Source organism: Lemur catta, chromosome 18, assembly GCF_020740605.2.
Source record: "Lemur catta isolate mLemCat1 chromosome 18, mLemCat1.pri, whole genome shotgun sequence".
Taxonomy (NCBI): domain Eukaryota; kingdom Metazoa; phylum Chordata; class Mammalia; order Primates; family Lemuridae; genus Lemur; species Lemur catta.
This window is the reverse complement of record NC_059145.1, coordinates 48,485,747-48,503,361: the sequence shown is the minus strand read 5'-3', so window position 1 is coordinate 48,503,361 and position 17,615 is coordinate 48,485,747.

The following is a 17,615-nucleotide window of genomic DNA, read 5'->3' as shown; positions in this document are numbered from 1 at the left end:
ATAATGTTTATAACTTCAAATAACTGCTCAGCTATAAAGCACGGCCTGTCAGGTGTAAACAGGAGACTGGAGGAAGAAACTCTATCGGCATCTGCTAATTTACCAGCGCCGGACCCGGATCGGGAACCGGCCCGCCCACCGCACGGTGGATCTGCGGTGCGACAAGAGCCCAATTCCTTCCGCGCCTGCTGAATACAAGGTAACGCCGTCTCCGCGCGCCTGCCGCGGGGCTTCTCCGCTTATCACATTCCCATCCTGTCCGGGAGGTGACGAAAGGCCAGAGCCAGCCACACAGACGGAACGTGAGACGCCCCGCAAGTCCCCTGAAGAGCAGCGTGTAGCATTTGGGGCTGTGCAAAGTTACAGAAACGCAAACAGAGACAGAGACGCGCACAGACACAGAGTCCGGCTGCAGAAACGGGGAGATCTCTCTTCCTGGGAAGAATTCCGGGGCCCAAGGCCGCCACTGTTCACTTTTGCTGGGACTACCGGAGCGTCTCCTGCTGCCACAGGGAGGCTGGAGCCCGGCCCGTCGCCATCTGGGAACCGGTGCGCCCAGCCCAGCTTCCGCGTCCCGGGGGCCTGGCCTGTGTGCTCCACCCCCGCACCGGCAGCGTTTGCTCGCGTCCCGCTCACGCTGCTGCGCGCAGGCTCCGCACCGCCCGCTCCCGCACAGTCAAGGGCTTCTTTGCCCCAGTAGTTTGCGTGGCCTTGGTTGCTTAGAACGAAGCAGGAGAAGAAACGCAGAGAAGAAAAATAAAATACATCGCACTTGAGAGGACTGAAATTAAAAAAGTCACAGGATTCGAGGTTCGGCACGTGGGCGGCCTCACCAGGAGCAAGCGCCTGTAATTTGCCATTAAAATCTCGGGCGTTGCCAGAACTTCTCGCACTGAGAGTTGTTCTTTCCCCGCAGGGGCGCTGGGACGGTCATTAAGGGGAAAGAAAAGCTTAGGTTGTTGCAAACTTGCCACTCCGGCATCTTTAATTTTGCTTATTTCCCCTGGCGCCTCTCCGCACTCACTGCCCCGGATCCTCCTGGTGTTGGAGGCTTTGCTAACGGTTGGTGCAGAACCTGCGCTGCACACGGCGCCGTTGGAGCTGGACCGGCCTGGCCGTGGGGGCTCGCCCTGCCACTCTGGGGGGGGGAGACACGGGTGCAGGGACTCAGTACACGATGGCCCACCGTGCCTTGGCGGTGACCCGATCGCTCAAACGCTTTCTGTGTCCCCTGAGCCACCTGAGGCTCTGAGGGGTCAAACCTCACTCCTGGGGCTTCAGGGCAGGGTGATGTGAAGCCGACATCGGACCGCCGGCTCCCCCCGGGGCCCTTGTGCTGTGCCCACGACAGGACGAGGTCACCGACGCTGAAGGACAACGCCAGGGCCATGAAGTAGCTCAGAGAAATGAGGGCTGGGGAGCGAGTTAAAGGTGGAGACTGTGCCGGACGGAGGTTGGGTGGGAGGGACGTCCCAGAGAGGACGCTGCTTCCCTGAGAGGGGTCCTCCGGGAGCACGGACACCAAGGACAGTCATGAGAAGGCGTGAGGTGATGCAGAATGGGTGCGCAGTCGGCATTCAGGGACACGGCACGGCCTGCAGGGAACGGGGGGACACACTGCAGGCCTCGAGAGGACAGGCTGGGGGGGGCAGCGTCTACAGGCTGAGACCAGCGGGCCATGGAGTGTGGGGGCCAGTGCTGCCTCAGCACAGGGTCACCTGGGTTCCGAGGGTCCCTGAGCAGAGGATGCACCTCCCAGGCAGCACCATCCTGACAGCAAGCAGGTGCACGGGGCCACCCACCCGCCTGCTCTGAGGTCAGGATGGCCCAGGGTGGCCTTTTCCGCCCACAGCCCCCAGGATCCAGCTCAGCCTCGAGTCAGAGCCTCCCAGAGCAGAGCCGGCCACCATGACCTGTGCATGCTCGCTGTGATCTGTGATTTAATGACATTGGCTTTGACAAGCACGAGTGCGAGTATTTGGCGTTATGTGTCCAACCAACCAAAGTTGACCAAGGGTGTTATGGGCCGGTTTGCTCAAGGGTTGCATAGAAATTTTGGCAAAGTTGTACAAGTTTATATACTATCAGAATTAGTGTAGACTCTGAAATGACCCCCAATGAAATCTACTAAAATCGTAGAAGTTGCTTTTTCTTTTAGTTATAATTATGAAATTAACATCTGTAACAGCAGTTGACTTTAGGAAATGCATTTCCATTTATAGCAGGTACATTTGAGTGAGAAATTATTTGCATAAATTGTCTCAAATAGAATTAATTTTAAACCATAAATTTGATGATCTTGTCTCATTGAAAAGCCCAGGACAGTGAATCTATCATTAAATTAAATATCATGTGACAGTTGGTCAGACACTTAGAACTTAGACCTCAGACCTCCCGGATTCTCTGTTTGTTCTGCAGGTGTGAGACCTGGAGTATGTTTTGAGGGATACAAACATGCAAACTTTCTGTTCGTCTTTTATTGGGGACGACACACTCAGATTCGGTATGTTCAGGTTAAACTTACACATCCTATGGTGTCAATAAAATTGGATACTGAATTATAGATGGGGTTCTCTGTAAACATCTTTGCTAATGAAAACATTTTCATTTTGTAGCTAGTACCAGAGACGGTTCCAGGAAAGGAAATCATGCGTTTATCAACATCAGTCGCTCACAACAAGTGAACCAGCGGCCATGTCTCTCGGTTGAATATTCAAAGGGATGTTTACTGTAATTGGAGGGCCCTTGACAGCTGAAGTAGCCAACACTTAGCAGGCTTCAAAATAGGTCCTAAATTATTTGTTGCAAGCCCTTAGATAAACAAGCCAGAGTGCTGCTCGATCGTCCTAAAAAAGCCACAAATTAGGGGCATCTCTGGGTTTTCCCTAGTGACTTCTGAATGTAGTGATAAAATTCTGATTTTCATCTGTATTAATCCGCTTCTTGAACTTCACAAGAGCTGTCTTTCAAGTTTAATAATCTTCCCACAAAAACAATCCTAACTGTAGACATAAACTCTGAAGCACAAACCACGTGGATTAGGCTGGGTCCCCCCTGTGTGGCCCTGCTGGCCACAGGCTGGATGAGGACATTGGGTCAGTTCTCTCTGTGACAGGGACGCCCTCTGTGGCCAAATGTGGGTCTGGCTCGTGGGGCCATCTCTGGACGGGCCTGGTCCTTGGTCTGCTGAGCCCAGTTTGGGCGGGGACACTGCTGAGAACTCCCGGTCCACACCCCATGAGAGTAACCAAGTCCCTCTGGGCAGTTTTCCGTCCACCCCTCACCCCACCCCTTGGTCACAAACCCCCTCTGGCCTCTGGTGTATCTCAAGCTGGGTTCAGCCTCCTCCTTCCTGAAACAGTCCTGGCTGAGCCCTTCCTTCTCTGGTGCAAATGTTTTTACATTTGTTATAGTTTATTAGAACCCAATGGTACGACAGCTTATCCAGACATGAGGCAAGTTATCTGCGGATTCAGTGCAATCCCTGTCAAATCCCAGAATATCCTAAGTGAAGGTTCAAATTTTATTTCATTAAGGGGAATATCTGTGAAACCGACTCACTGAAACAATAAAAACCATGAAATGGTAAATATTTTGAAATGATTACGTTTCAACAGTAGCTCCAGAAACGGGGAAACACATCACTTCTCACTTGTCCGCATGGACTGCCTCCAAGCTGTGTGATTATTCTGACGGACACACGCGTCAGGTGGGTGTGAGGAGGAAGATTGAACATGCAGAAACGGTTCATTCGCCCCGATGACGTCAACCCTCCAGTCAGCCCCACACGCCCGGTGCTGTTGGCGTGTGCACTTCCGACGGCAATGGCAGAGCCTGTGGGATTTTCCCCTGGTTCTCTGTGTGCCCCGTCAGGCGACTGGGTGGGAAATTAGAGGTGAGAAGCCAGAGAGAAGCCCATCTTTGTCGCCTCCTACCAGGCCCCCGGGACGACTTGCTCTGGCAGTTCACCATGGGGGTGCCAGGAGGGAATGAGTGTGGTCTTTCGCTGGAGGAGACTCGGTATAACAAGCACGTTGGGCTATTCCAGGCCCGGGGTGAGTGTTCAGGACACACACGCAGATTTGAGAAGTAAGAACTGTCCTCTGATAGTCTATGAACCCCGTCACGTAGCATCCCCATCAGACCATACAGTCATCTCAGTTTTTGTGCCAGAAATTGGCAACTCCATAGTGGAGTGCAGTATTGTCGTGCAAACAGTGGTAGCTCAGTGTCTGCAGACCAGGGTCAGGGCCCCTCCAGGGTCACCACTTCTAAATGGGCCCGAGAGAAGTGGAAATGTCAGGGCTAAAAGCGTCGCCTGGCCGCCGCGGGGGCTGCAGCAGCTTGGCCTGAGCCGGGGTGTGAAGAGCCGTCCCCTGATCCAGGAGCCTCCCCCACTGCAGACACGTCGCCCTGACTTGTTGTCAGCTGATTTATTTTGCTCAGGGAGGAAAGTTTACCTTGTAGCAGCAATGAAATAATTTTATGTCCGGGCCGTGCAGACCAGAATACATTTCTCTCAAATTCATTTCCTCTAAGAAGTCTATTCTAAACCAGAGCATATGTGGCATGGTTCTTAATGTCCCTATTCCCAACACATTGTAGAGGAAAATTCTCAAAGAAATATTATTATGACCATTACGATTTCATTTCTCTCTGTTATAGAAAAGTCCAGAACTTAAGCGAACTAATACAGTCAGAAGAGGAAAAAAGAAAAAGAAAAAGAAAAACCTGAAACCAGGAATTAGGACACGTAATTTCTAGTCCTAGCTCTGCAATAAATTATCTGTGTGGCTTTGGGCAAATTGTTTGGCCTCAGGGTCATGGTTTCCTCACCTGTAAAATGAGGTGATTGTGCTGGAAGGTGCTTAGATTTCCAAGAGCTCCACCACCTGCAATTTGGCAATGAGCTGAAGCTCCCCAAAGACCCTGCAGCTGCACACAAGGGTTTTGCTCCCCTCCGACAGCCACCCACCAACTTCATAATGGTGCCTGATGATACATTTCACATGTGGTCACCCCGAGAGGCTGAGTGTTCGGTCTGGTTTTCAGCCACCGCATCTGGGGTGAAGGGGCGGCACATCGCCACGGTGATCCAGGGACTCAAGGCTGCACTAAAGGGGTGGTATCCCTGGGATGGGCCACGTTAGGAAACAGCAGGTGAGGGTGACAGCAAAGTGAGATTCCCTAAGGCTTCCTGCTCTCAGGTGGAATATGACTTTCTTTAAACAGACAGGTATTTATGTGCCATGCGATACCGGGTGTCGGCATGCAGGGATATTTAAAACAGCTTTAAAATCTATTTTTTCACATACCATCATGTAGCCTGGCTCAAAAAGGAAAAGTCATGGTTAGTGTACTGAGACTAGTATGTATATAAGTATTTATATATATATATATATATATATATATGCACATCTATGTATCTTCATAGAGACATACAGATTGATCCATGTATCTAGAATAACATAATAATATTCTCTGAAACTTTTCAATGGAAAGAATGCCTGAACTATAATAATAATGACGACATGGCACTTTCCTTAAGATATTTTTGTTTTGGACAAGACCAGAAGTAAACGTCAGAACTGGATTGCAGAAAGAAAGTTCTAGATTTCCCTGTTCTATTGTCCCTTAACTAAAGGTTTATGCATCTGACCAAGTGGGCTTAGCCTTTTAACCATGTTGCCCTTCACCTTGATTATTTGATGAATCCTAAACTGTTGCTATTATTTGTTTTTAACTATTAAAGGGTGCTGAGATAGGTCAGGTTTTGGCAAACTGTGAAAAGTGATTCCACCAAAAGGTTTTCCTATTTGAGAAGTTACGGAAATGCATCGTGAGTGGGCAGCAGGGGGCACTCAGAAGCCAGGGAGGCCGTTAGTTCTGTGAGCGGCTCCTTTCGGGGCTCACAGGTGGGTGGGGACGTGGAGACGGAGGAGGCACCAGTCTCCCGGGCAAGCCAGGAGGCCACGTAAGCAGCCAAACCAGTCCGCAATACGCACCGTCTGGGGGATGGACACGGTTGAAGCTATGACTTGGGGGGGAGCGGGGGACAAGGACAATATATGTAACCAAAACATTTGTATCCCCATAATATGCTGAAATAAAAAAAAAAAAAAGAGCCAAACCAGGCTCTCCTTCCGTGAGTGGAGCAGCCGTGTGTGTGCGTGTGTGTGTGTGTGTGCGTGTGCGTGAGAAAGAGACAGAGACAAAAGCCCCGAGCACAGGCATGTGCCACCGTCAACCCGGCCCGTGGTTGGCAGGTCCACTTGGGCACACGCAGCCTGAGCCACGCCGCACACGCAACTCCACTGGCCTCCCGTCTTCCCCTCCCAGTGCTCACGCCCGGTACACGGAGTTCTACATAGCACGGGAGTACGAAACAGATCACAGAAGGAAACAGTACATTTTTGGAAAGTGCCGAGTCGTTCAGAAAATTTAGAAATTTCTCTGGAACACGTTTCAAGAAATTCTCCTTTCCTGATAAAATGAAATGTGAGAAATGACTCAAAACGATTGTTGTATTTTTGCTTTCTATTTTAAAGTGTGGACTACACTTTTACACGTTGTGTGTAGCACAAATTCAACAGAGAAAAGGGAGGCGGCGAGGGAGGAACATCTCACAGCTTTTTAAACCGTGAGCGCTGGCACCCCCAAAACACGCAGCCGCCCAAAGGGCCCTGCCCAGACCTCTGCCTGCTGGAATGAGGTTCTAGAAGGAATCATTGCGTAAGGTACAGTGCTTGTGCGGCTCAGGGAGGGGCCAGTGGCAGGGGGCTCAGGCTCTCAAAGGGAGGTTGGGTGGGTTTGAGGGGACAGAGCCTGGCGATCCCCACGCAGGACGGGGCCGCAGGGTGGACTCTGCCCGGGTCTGAGGGTCCCAGACTCACTGAAGCTCCCCGACCTTCCGGAAATTACTTCCCTTAAGCTGTTCACTTTCCCTTTTCTGTTTTAATTGAATTCGGCCTGAAAGGATAAACACTTCTAAGTGCAATAAACCTTGGTATTTGAGGGCTAGTAGACTTTTTCACCTGCCTCCCCAAATAGTCTTTACAGAAACAGAAACAGACGCAAACGGAGGCCGGTTAGCGGGGAACACAGTGCTGTAATTTGAGGGTCGCGCTGGGGCCGCATCACGGCTTTGCAGGTACAGGGGTCTCCCCGGGCCGCCGCGGACGGTTGGGTGAAATGAACGTCGGGGTTATAAACTGGCTGGAATGAGCCAATTGAGTCGAACAAAGACAGGGTCATGTGCCGGGAAGTTAGGACCAAACAGGTTTAGCGTAATCAGACTCGGAAGCTGCAGCGGCTGTAGCTCGCGCAGTCCCGGAGCTGATGCGCAGCTAATGTGCGTGAGAGTGGGGACGGCTCGTGGTGGTCGGGACGTCAGAGACAAAGGCCACAGCTAGGGTGGGGCCCGTCCGTGCTGGGGAACAGCTGCCCGCCCCCGCGGCGGCGAGGAGAGCGCGGGACGCGGGATGCGAGGGACGGGCTTCGCGGCACAGCTGGCGCCTGCGATCCTGCGCCCCGGGTCGCCTCTGCGTGCGCATGTCATTGTTGGTGTCCTGCAAGCCCGACTCACCACGGTCCTGGGAGGTGATCGCGTTGGTACGGGAGGCTGCTCCCCCGCTACCTGTCTAGGGAGGAGCTTCCTGCTCTTGCAGCTGCCGTCACACGCGTTCTCACCACGGCGTGTATGCGAATCCCCCGCACCCCAAGGCCAACTTAGCAAAGCTGCCCCAGCTCTCCCTGATCGATTTCATAAGACAGTAAAGTTGTAAATTTAATTCCTAAATTTGTAATAACAGATGTGCATTGCATCATTTAAATAATAATACAGCTTTCTTTGCAAAAGAAACTATCTGTGACAAAGATTTTCCTGCCGAGAGTTCCAAGACTCCAGGGTCCAAGGCAGGTGACAGCTCCGAGGTGACTGGTGCTGGGGCACAGGGGCGGGCGCAGGTGTCACACCACAGAGACCCTCCACGGAGGAGGGAAGAGCCACCCCGCGTGTCTGACGCCACTGTTCCAGATCAAGGAAGTTCGAATAGGAAAATACCAGAGTTGCTGGCGCACAAGGCGACAGCTCTATACGCGGAACAGTTTCAATGTTTGCTCGTCACCTACGCCGCCAGAGTCACAGCCTGTTTTAAAAGGCTCTGAGCAGATGGCGCTTTGCTTATAATATCGTTTCTTTTTAAATGTATGGTAGGGGAATGCCTCAAAACACAATTATGTTAAATAAAACAATGTAACTATCCCAGGCCAAAAAAAAAAAAAAAAAAAAAAAAAGCTCAGGTTTCTGCTCGTCTGGGCCAGAGGAAGAGAATAGAGAGCGGCTGTGATTCAGATTCTTGGCCATGAACAGCAGAGGGGACAGTGGCGGTTTGGTCCCGGCTCAGGCTCGGGCTGTCGGCCCACGTAGCTGCTCTGGACCCCCCCAGGCCCCACCCCAGCCCCCTCAGCCCGGCTGGGCCCCCGTGAGCAGGGTGGGTGGCCTCAGGCAGGTGGCACCTCTGGGAGGGGGTCTGACACCCTCACTGCCCAGCTGCCGCGTCCTCCCCGCCACCCCTCCCTGAGCTGGTACAGTGGGACCCCACTGGGGCTTGGACCCCAAGGAGGCCACCAAGAGCTGTGGACCCTCAACTTGCACCTCTCCAGCGGCACTCGAGGGTGGGAGGGTCGCTCCCAGGGCAGGTGGGCCTCTCGCTGGGAATCGGCCTATGGGCAGGAAGCTGCAGGGGGCCTGGAGAAACACCACCAGGAAGGAGGCACCACCACGGCGGGGCCTGCGTCCCTCCCCCGGCCTCCTGCACTCACCTCAGCCCTGCTCAGCACCCCTGCACCCCCTCCTGCAGACAGCAAAAACACTAACTGAGGGTTGGCTCCTTCAAAATATTTTAAAGCCAATAAAAGTAATAATTACCAACTAAAAACATATTCACAAAAAAGTCAATTATATATACTGAAAAATAAGTCATCTTCTTCAGACCCCTTGCCCTAGACACAACACCTCAGTGTCTGTCCCCTCCCTGAAGTCCTGCATGCACCAGGGCTGCACACAGCCACGGGGACATGACTCGGGGAGCCATCACTACGGCGCACTCAGCAGTGGGTCGTGGAGAACCCCACCCCCGGCACACACAGCCCTGCCTGTGGTTTGTGTGGACGCAGAGCATCCCATGGGAAGGGGCCCGTGGTTCCCTCAATGCTAGATGGCATTCGGGTTGTCTGCAGAAACGCCACAGTTTCCCCTTGTTCAAAACCCTATTTCTTGCCTGTAGGCACCTGTGTGCAAATATATGCACCACATGGAGATGGGATTGTTCAGTCAAGGGCCCTGCGGTTTTCAGATTTTTGTAAGAGTTAGATTGTCCACCAAGTAACCCTCATCTCAACAATTAGGTTAACATCTCTTCCCACATCTCCGAGCAGATTTTTAAATAATAGAATTTGAGACTCCGCTATCAAAGACATGATTTCAGAGAGAAAAAGACTTTTTTTGCGAAGCCTGCTTACCTAAGACTTTGCTGCTATCAAAGAACTGGTGGGTGTAGGAAGAAAACGAAACATTGCACACTCGGATGCTGCTCTTTCTTGTTCAAAAGCCACTATGGAAAAGCCACGTGACATGAGAGATCGATTTCTGTTGTGAATCCACCGCTGATGCCACAGGGCTGATTCCCCCTTGCAGGACACTCTGCGCCGCTGAGGTTTAACTAACGATAGTTTCCTGCTCAAGAAACAGTTACAGAAAGCCCGGTTCTGATACCTAATTAAATGTGAACAAGCTGCTTCCGATGTTAGCAACGTACAGGACGTATCTGCTTGGGGATGTTAGACACGACTGTCAGGTGTGGGTGCGTCACTGTGGTCCAAGCTTTGGGGTGAAGATAGGAAAGCCCTGCACATGGCAGGCAGCGAGCTCAGTGCCGGGTCCCCAGGGAGAGTTGCCGGCTCCAAACACTCGTGTTCAGTGCAGATATCGGGGTGTCAGCGGAGGGCACTCGCGGGCCACTCCTGCTGCGGTGCAAGGTTCTTAGGGGACACAGGCGGGGCTGGGAGGGAGCGGCAGGAACCCGCGGTGTGGGTGGAGCCTCCCGGCCTCCGCTCCCTCCAGACCCAGCCTCCCGGGACACGGGACACGGGCCCTTCCACCGGGCGGGGCAGGGCTCCCGGATCCCTAGGGACAGTTTTGTCCTCAAGGCATGGGGTCTCCACGAAAATGCCGGCAGACTGTGGGGGGTGGGTGGGGGCGCCTCATTTAACCTAATGAGAGCAAGTGAGGAAGACTTGGGGACGATCTCTGTATCAATAACTAAGTGACTTTCTGATGACGGCTGCGTAAACGCCTTCTCAGCTCGGCCGCGGGAGGCCGCAGCGCTTGTTCATGAAACAGTCAATAAATAAATTGAGGAATAATGCAACGGACCGTTAGCACGAGTGTGGCCCAACCACGTGCCGAGGTTGGGCAGTGGCCAGGCGGCAGCACCTGGCTCCGGAGACGCCCACCCCGACGCTGCGCTCCGCGCGTTCGGTAAGACAGCGGGTTTGCTCATCCGCGACCCTCTCGCGCTCGGGAGCCGGTTTTAATAAACAAACGCTGTTTCTCTTTCTGCTTTTCCTTCTCACCTCTCCCGCCTCGGGGACCGGGACGCGTCGCGCCAGCCTCGGGCCTCCCCCAGGTCTCGGCTAAGCCCCTTGGGGCCTCTGGGGGCGCGAGACCCGGAGTTTAACCCGCGAGGGGCCCCCGCCGGTCCCGCCAGCCCCTCATTTTCCAGATGAGCAGCCTGAGTCCGGGGAGGGCACACGGCCTGTCAAGGTCGCACGTCCAGCCTCGGGGGCAGACGCACCCGGTTCCCGTGCGAGGGTGGCCTGGGGGCAAGAGACCCTCGGACAGCAAGATGGCGCCCCGACCACCACCCTGGGTCCCCTTCTCTTCTCTCCCGTTGTCATCACTCCCATCGCGCCAACGAATAAAAATACAACTCAACAGCCCAGCCTAGCGCATAAATCCAGACATCCCTCCTACTGGATTCCAGTTAGAATCATTTCACTTTAAACTGACCTATGATGGTGTTTTCACATAAAACACTGATGGCAAACTCGCAGGTGGTAAAATTCTTATAAAGGATGCTGAAATTCATGCATTCACTAGTACATCTGACCCTTGCAGCCACAGCTATAAATGAGTCACGTTTAAGACGCTAACACTGCCTGCCTTGCGGTGCTGACCCACGGCCATCCCTGCGGAGGCAAAACAGACACAGGGTTAAATTAAATTAAATTAAGGGAAGCATCACTTCAAACTTCCATGATAGTTACACTGAGGAAATATAAGAAGAATGATGCATTTCTTGAAATTCCCTTTAAAGAATGAATTGGGGCATTGCATGGTGTCTCTTTACTTCGAAAACTAGTTGCAAAGAGCTGACGTTTACCTGTAGCTTGGGTGCCAGCAGGCTGCCCGCCCGCTGTGCGGGCTTTCCCAAAGTGTGTACCATGGAACATCAGCTCCGCAGGACGATGGACATTGCCCAGAGAAATGATTCTTTAGCCAAAAAGCTTCAGAATGACCCTAGCCTTTCTTTGCTAAAGGACTTCTTTGGAACCTTTAATATTTTAATCTAATGTTGTATATCTTGTTGGGGTAGATGGCATGTGAATTTCCCGTATTTATCTGATTATTACTAGAACAGTTATCTTTTTGTTCAGATTTAATTCCAGAGAGTTTTTCTCTAGCACATCCTGTATACTTGCACCACGTATACTATCTAGAAAGAAATATTGATTCAACTTCACATCTTCCTGTGAAATTCAAAGATTTGAAGTCCATACGTATAAATAGCAAACTGTCTCGTATATTAATTAAAGTAACGAGCTACTTAGCTAATGCATTCTCTTGCAAACTGTCAGATAGAATATGTAATTAATCCTTTGTGCGAGTCAGTGGCATGTAAATAGTGTATACGCTTATTTTATGTCCTGGAAGCTGATTTTTAACTCTTATTTGGTCTTTAATTGAACACAAATTGGGCCTCATGAATTGTACACACGCTGCCCATGGCAGTTAATTCTACTTTCTTGTCACTAAGAATTTATCTGCGGGGACAGCACAGCAGCAAGTGCTCCGGCGACAGCCTTCCTCTGTCCCCAAACGTGCTGAACTCCGCTGGCCCCGCTGCCACTCAAGCACCTGGAGATGTTCTGCCCTGGTCCCCCAAGGGGATGCCCCTTCCCGCCCCGCCTGCCCCGCGTCTGGGAATAAACGCTGCACTAACAGCACCCGGCTGATTTCCTTCCTCAGGCTCAGGTCGGTACGTTTGCTGACTCTCCCCCCACGGAGGAGCATTTAGTGAAAGGTGAGGATGGGCACCAGGCTATGTCACAAAGCGGGTTCCAATGCAAGCTCCAAGCACGAGCCACTTGCTACAGACGGGTGAGCCTCGAGGCGACACGGGGAATACGTGCAGTGAAACCGTCAGCTGCTGTTACCTTCTGGTGGCAGGGCCGTAGGTTTTCATTCTCTTTTTAATACTTTTTTATATTTTCAGAAATTCCTGCAATGAGGCTTCGGTAATTTTATAATCATAGAAAACATAAAACAAAATGGATACAGAGTGACACTGAGTGTGAGACAGTGAATGTCGGAGAGAAGCAGATGTGTTCATTGATTCGTTACATGTATGATTAAGCGCTTGCTGTATGCAGGGCCTGTTCTGGGTTCTTGAGATACAGTAACTGAAAGGAAAAAAGATGAACACACCAGTCCTAGTGGAGCTTGACAGTTTTGGGGGTGGAGGGGCTGCAGGTCAGACGGGGCATCCAGAGCAGGCCACCCTGGGGGAGGGACACTGGGAGAGGGACCCTGGGGTCCAGACCTGAGGGCAGTGGGAGAGAAGCGCGTGGTGACCGGAGGGACCACAGCCTGGACAGAGCGTGCAGTAGGTGCACAGGCCTGGAGACCAGGCACGTGTGGGGAGCCAGGAGAGGGTTGTGGGGGGCAGAGTGGGAACCAGAGATTATTTTTTTAAGATGGGCGGAATAATAACAGCACGTGAGTATGCAGATAATCCCAAATATCAAAGATGCGCACACATCTCCCAGATAACCCAGTGGGGAGGGGAGTTTGACCACGCAGGAGGACACAGGGGTTGTGAAGTGTGAGGCATCTCGAGTAGCATCACCCCAAATGGCGAGGAGAGATTCTGTATCAGATTAATAGAATGAAATAAATTAGCTGTTTAGCAAATCAGGTAAAAGAAGAGAAGGTTTAGGGTCCACGGGCTGCTCTAATGGACTTTGTCTCCTAAAATGCTGTCCTTTTCTCAGCCTGCTCCAGAAGCAGAGACGGGACTTTTTCTCACCTAAGTAGAGCTACTGACTCATGTCAAAGTAGCGCTCACTGACCTCGCTGACCCCGTGTCGCCTGCCACACAGAAGCAGACGATCCCATGTGTGAGAAATGGGTGCAGAGAGAACTGGGGCACTGGGACAGGTGGAGCAGGACACAGGCAAACACCCCATGTGTCGAGTTCTTGCCTTTTCTGCTCGCATTTCCCATGGGCTTGTCTGTGTTCTGGAAGCCGGGAGAAGGCAACCCATGGGTGATTTATGTGTTCAGATAACACATTTTGTGCTGAAGTCAGTTTTCCTGGTCAAGACAATAAATCCAATGGTGTTCCAGTAGACTATTTTCAGTTCCTTTTGATTCCTCCAAATACATACATATATATATATGTATATATATATATATTTTTTTTCTTTCAGAGACAGGGTCTTGTTCTGCTGCCCAGGCTGGAGTGTGGTGGCCCAATCACAGCTCACTGCAGCTGCCAAATCCTGGGCTCAAGCGATCTTCCCACCTCTACTTACCGAGGGGTTGGGACTATGGGTTCACACCACCATGCCCAGTTCTTTTTTCTTTTGAGTTTTTATAGAGATGGGGTCTCACTATGTTGTCCAGGCTGGTCTTGAACTCCTGGCCTCAAGTGATCCTCCCACCTTGGCTGCCCAAAGTGCTGAGAGTACAGGTATGAGCTACTGCACCTGTCCCTTCTAAGTATTTTTATTTCAAAGAAAAATTGTCCTACTTTTCAATAAAAGGAGGGCCTGCACACTGGCCTATAAACCCTAGGACTGCACAGCTTTCTGCAGTAGTTTGAAGAATTTGAAATCTGCTTTCTCAGATATTATTATCTTTTTCTTGAGTGTGAGGTGAAAAATCTCACATCGTTAGGTAAATGCACGTCGACTTGCTAATCAGAAAGACAACACTCACCAGGGTACCGACATTTTAATAGGAGACGTTTATAGAACAAAAAGTCGCATCCTCTGCAGTGACAGCATGGTGGAAACGGCAGACGACAGTTCTAGGCGGGCAGAGGATCTTCCCAGCACCTCCTGACGTTGCTTTCTGTGCTCTTCTCTCCACGTGCCTGATCCAGGATGAGCAATGAATTATATTCAATAGATAAAAGTACAGGATTTTAAAAAAATTTTATCAAACAGCAACATTGTTTCCATCAAACAACATTGTTTCCATCAAATAGCAACATTGTTTCCATCAAACAGCAACATTGTTTCCATCAAACAGCAACATTGTTTCCAAAGGTGTGCGCTGTTTCCCGGGACTCCTGCTCCGGAGCTTCCTTCGCGAGGTGTCCTGGATTCCTGCACAATTTCAACATCCCAACCCCCGTGTGCTCCTGACCTTCCCACGCAGGCTCCTTTTATTGCTCCGGCTTCATATCTGCCTCGTCTGAGGAAGCAGAGGGAAGGCTCCGAGGGGAGGAAGAAATAGATGTGCACTGTGCTTCTTCAAGTCCTCATTAATCCCGTTTTCTAGAATTTTCTTACTCCTGTTAACACTTGCATTACCCAGCAGTGCCTTGCTTTAATCTCTGAATTGTGGTTTGCTTAGTGCTGTAGTCTCCTCATAACCATGCTTTTTTTTTTTTTTCCTATATCAGCTTTTGGATCCAGTTTTATAACACTCTGTTTCCTTCAGACTTTGGAATGTCCTAATTTGGAAAATTAAATTTATTATTTCATCAGGATGGCATTTGAAAATTGTCCCTGTGGCTGGGCCAGGTAAGTGGAGAGTCTCCCCTAAGAAGGGGCAGAGCCGGGACATTCGGAGCTGGTCACCAAACAATTAAATGAGGTGTGTGTGTGGGCTTCGTTTGACTGACTTAGAGTCTTCAAAAGAAAATCTGAGGCCGGGCGTGGTGGCTCACGCCTGTAATACTAGCCCTCTGGGAGGCCGAGGCGGGTGGATTGCTCGAGGTCAGGAGTTCGAGACCAGCCTGAGCGAGACCCGTCTCTACTAAAAATAGAAATAAAAATTATCTGGACAACTAAAAATATATATAGAAAAAATTAGCCTGGCATGGTGGCGCACGCCTGTAGTCCCAGCTACTTGGGAGGCTGAGGCAGTAGGATTGCTTGAGCCCAGGAGTTTGAGGTTGCTGTGAGCTAGGCTGATGCCATGGCACTCACTCTAGCCCGGGCAACAAAGTGAGACTCTGTCTCAAAAAAAAAAAAAAGAAAAGAAAAAAAAGAAAATCAGGTCTTCTCGTTTGGTGAGAAACTAAGTAGACTTTAGGCTCAGAAGACTGTGACGTTGAAGCTTGGGACTAAAGCTCCGGTTTCTGCAGGCAGCGGAGTGTTCAGGCTTTTCCTTGATTTATTTTGTTCCTTTAGTGAGAACCAGACTGGTCTATGCAGGCAAAGGAGGCATCTCCCGACTGGGAGGACGCGTTCGGGGGCCTTAAGTGTAGTCGCGGACTAGAATTCTTTCTCCGCGTGAAAAATGCCATCCTGAATGTCGTTCAGCATCCCACAGCATGTCAGAGTCTGACACACAGGTCCCTGCAGGACCAAGGGACGTCTGTGCCACACCGAGGTGGGGAGGACCCATCTGTGGTCTTGGGAGCCGCGGGGCAGCGGTGCCGTCTGGGATTCTGCACAGCGAGGGGCCTCCGCCTTTGGTGCCTCAGTTTCTCTCTGGCAGAGACTGTAATTGAACTGCGGGTCACCCAGGGCCGTACACAGAGAAGATCGTGGAAACTCAGGGAAGTTTTGGGTCACAGATGCAGTGAGCAAATCAAAGGGCATGAGGGAGGGACTGTGGCCCCAAAGCCAGGCCACCTGCTTGCAACTTAACCGCGGCAGACACCTGGCAGCCTGACCCTCAGAGATGCTGAAATGAGGTGTTCATGTGGGTCGTCAGGAGTGACGACAGCAGCCTCAGTGTGTGTTCACTTTCCATTTTCCGCCACCGCTGGCCAGACCCTTCAGCCAGGCCTGGCCGGCCCAAGGAGGAACGAGGCTCGTGTGCTCGCCATGGCAATGGAGGACTTGTAGGAAGTCATAAGCACAAGAACTTTCCAGAAGAATGAGCTTCGAGAGGCAGCCTGGAGTCACGGGAAGGTTCAAGTCCTGTTTTTGCTGTGGTCAATGTCATTTTAGGACCTGGTTTTCCTTTTCTGTAGGATGGAAATGACAGCACCCGCCTCCGCAGTGACTGTGAGGATGGGGTGAGGATGTGGGCGTGGAAGCACCACGCAGTCCTCAGGTAGTGGATCCTCCTCCTTTCTTCTCGCTGGAGCCGCTGCACAGTGTGGACACCAGCGCCCCCCGCGGGCAGTCCAGGGATGGGGCGTGGTGTGGATGGTACACGGGGAACGTGGTGGTGGACGGAGGAGGGCACCAAGCGGGACGTGCTAAATACAGAGGAGTGAATGTCCCGGAACCTTCTCACCCTCTACCTCCATCATGGGTCTAAACCAAGAGCCACCGCTCCGTGGCTCCATGGGGGCTTCTTGCTCCTGCACTAAGTTTCCATCTGGGAGCTGCCAGGGGGAGACCTGCTTCCGTTCCTTCATAAACCTACCGTGCCATGTCCCCAGCGGGTGGTGTGGGCTTCCTCCACGTTGCGACAGGGCACACTGCAAACGGGGCTAATTAATAACGAAAGTTTGCTCTGATAGGTGCAAAGTCCTCCTTGCCTAGAGGAAAGAGAGGTGCTGTGGGGGCTTGTGACATTGCAAATGTGTCCTCTCCATGTCCTGCCACGAATATCTCCATGAAAATTAGAAAGAATTCATCTGTTTTCTTGCCACCAACTCTAGTTTCTTTGGGAATCTTACTTGCATTTGAATTCCTACGAGCAAACAGCAAGGTTGGTGCAAGGTTTGTCCGCTGCTGACTATGACATGCACGGTGGTTTTTCTTGTCTTTCTCTTTTTTTCTTTTTTGTATTATCTTTGTTTTGGATGGACTTTTAATCTAAGCGAAGCTCAAATATGTTTTATGAGAAAGAATGACTCTCAGTGTAGGTGGTGGCTTGGGCTTCCGAGGGAGGAACAATTCCAAGATTGTCTTCAAAGGGAGCAAGGGAGAGACCAGGGAGGGTCCAGGGGCGCTTTTTGCTGTTTTCTGTCACGATCTTTGTGGCCACGCACCCAGCTCTCATAGGAAGAACCGAAGTGTCCATATGTTCCCGCCTTCCTTCACCTCAGCAGCTCAGCTGTGTTATTGAGACATTTCAGTGTGAAATTTGTTTTTCCTCACTGAACTTTAAGCAGAATTTCAAGTGCCAAGTCTCC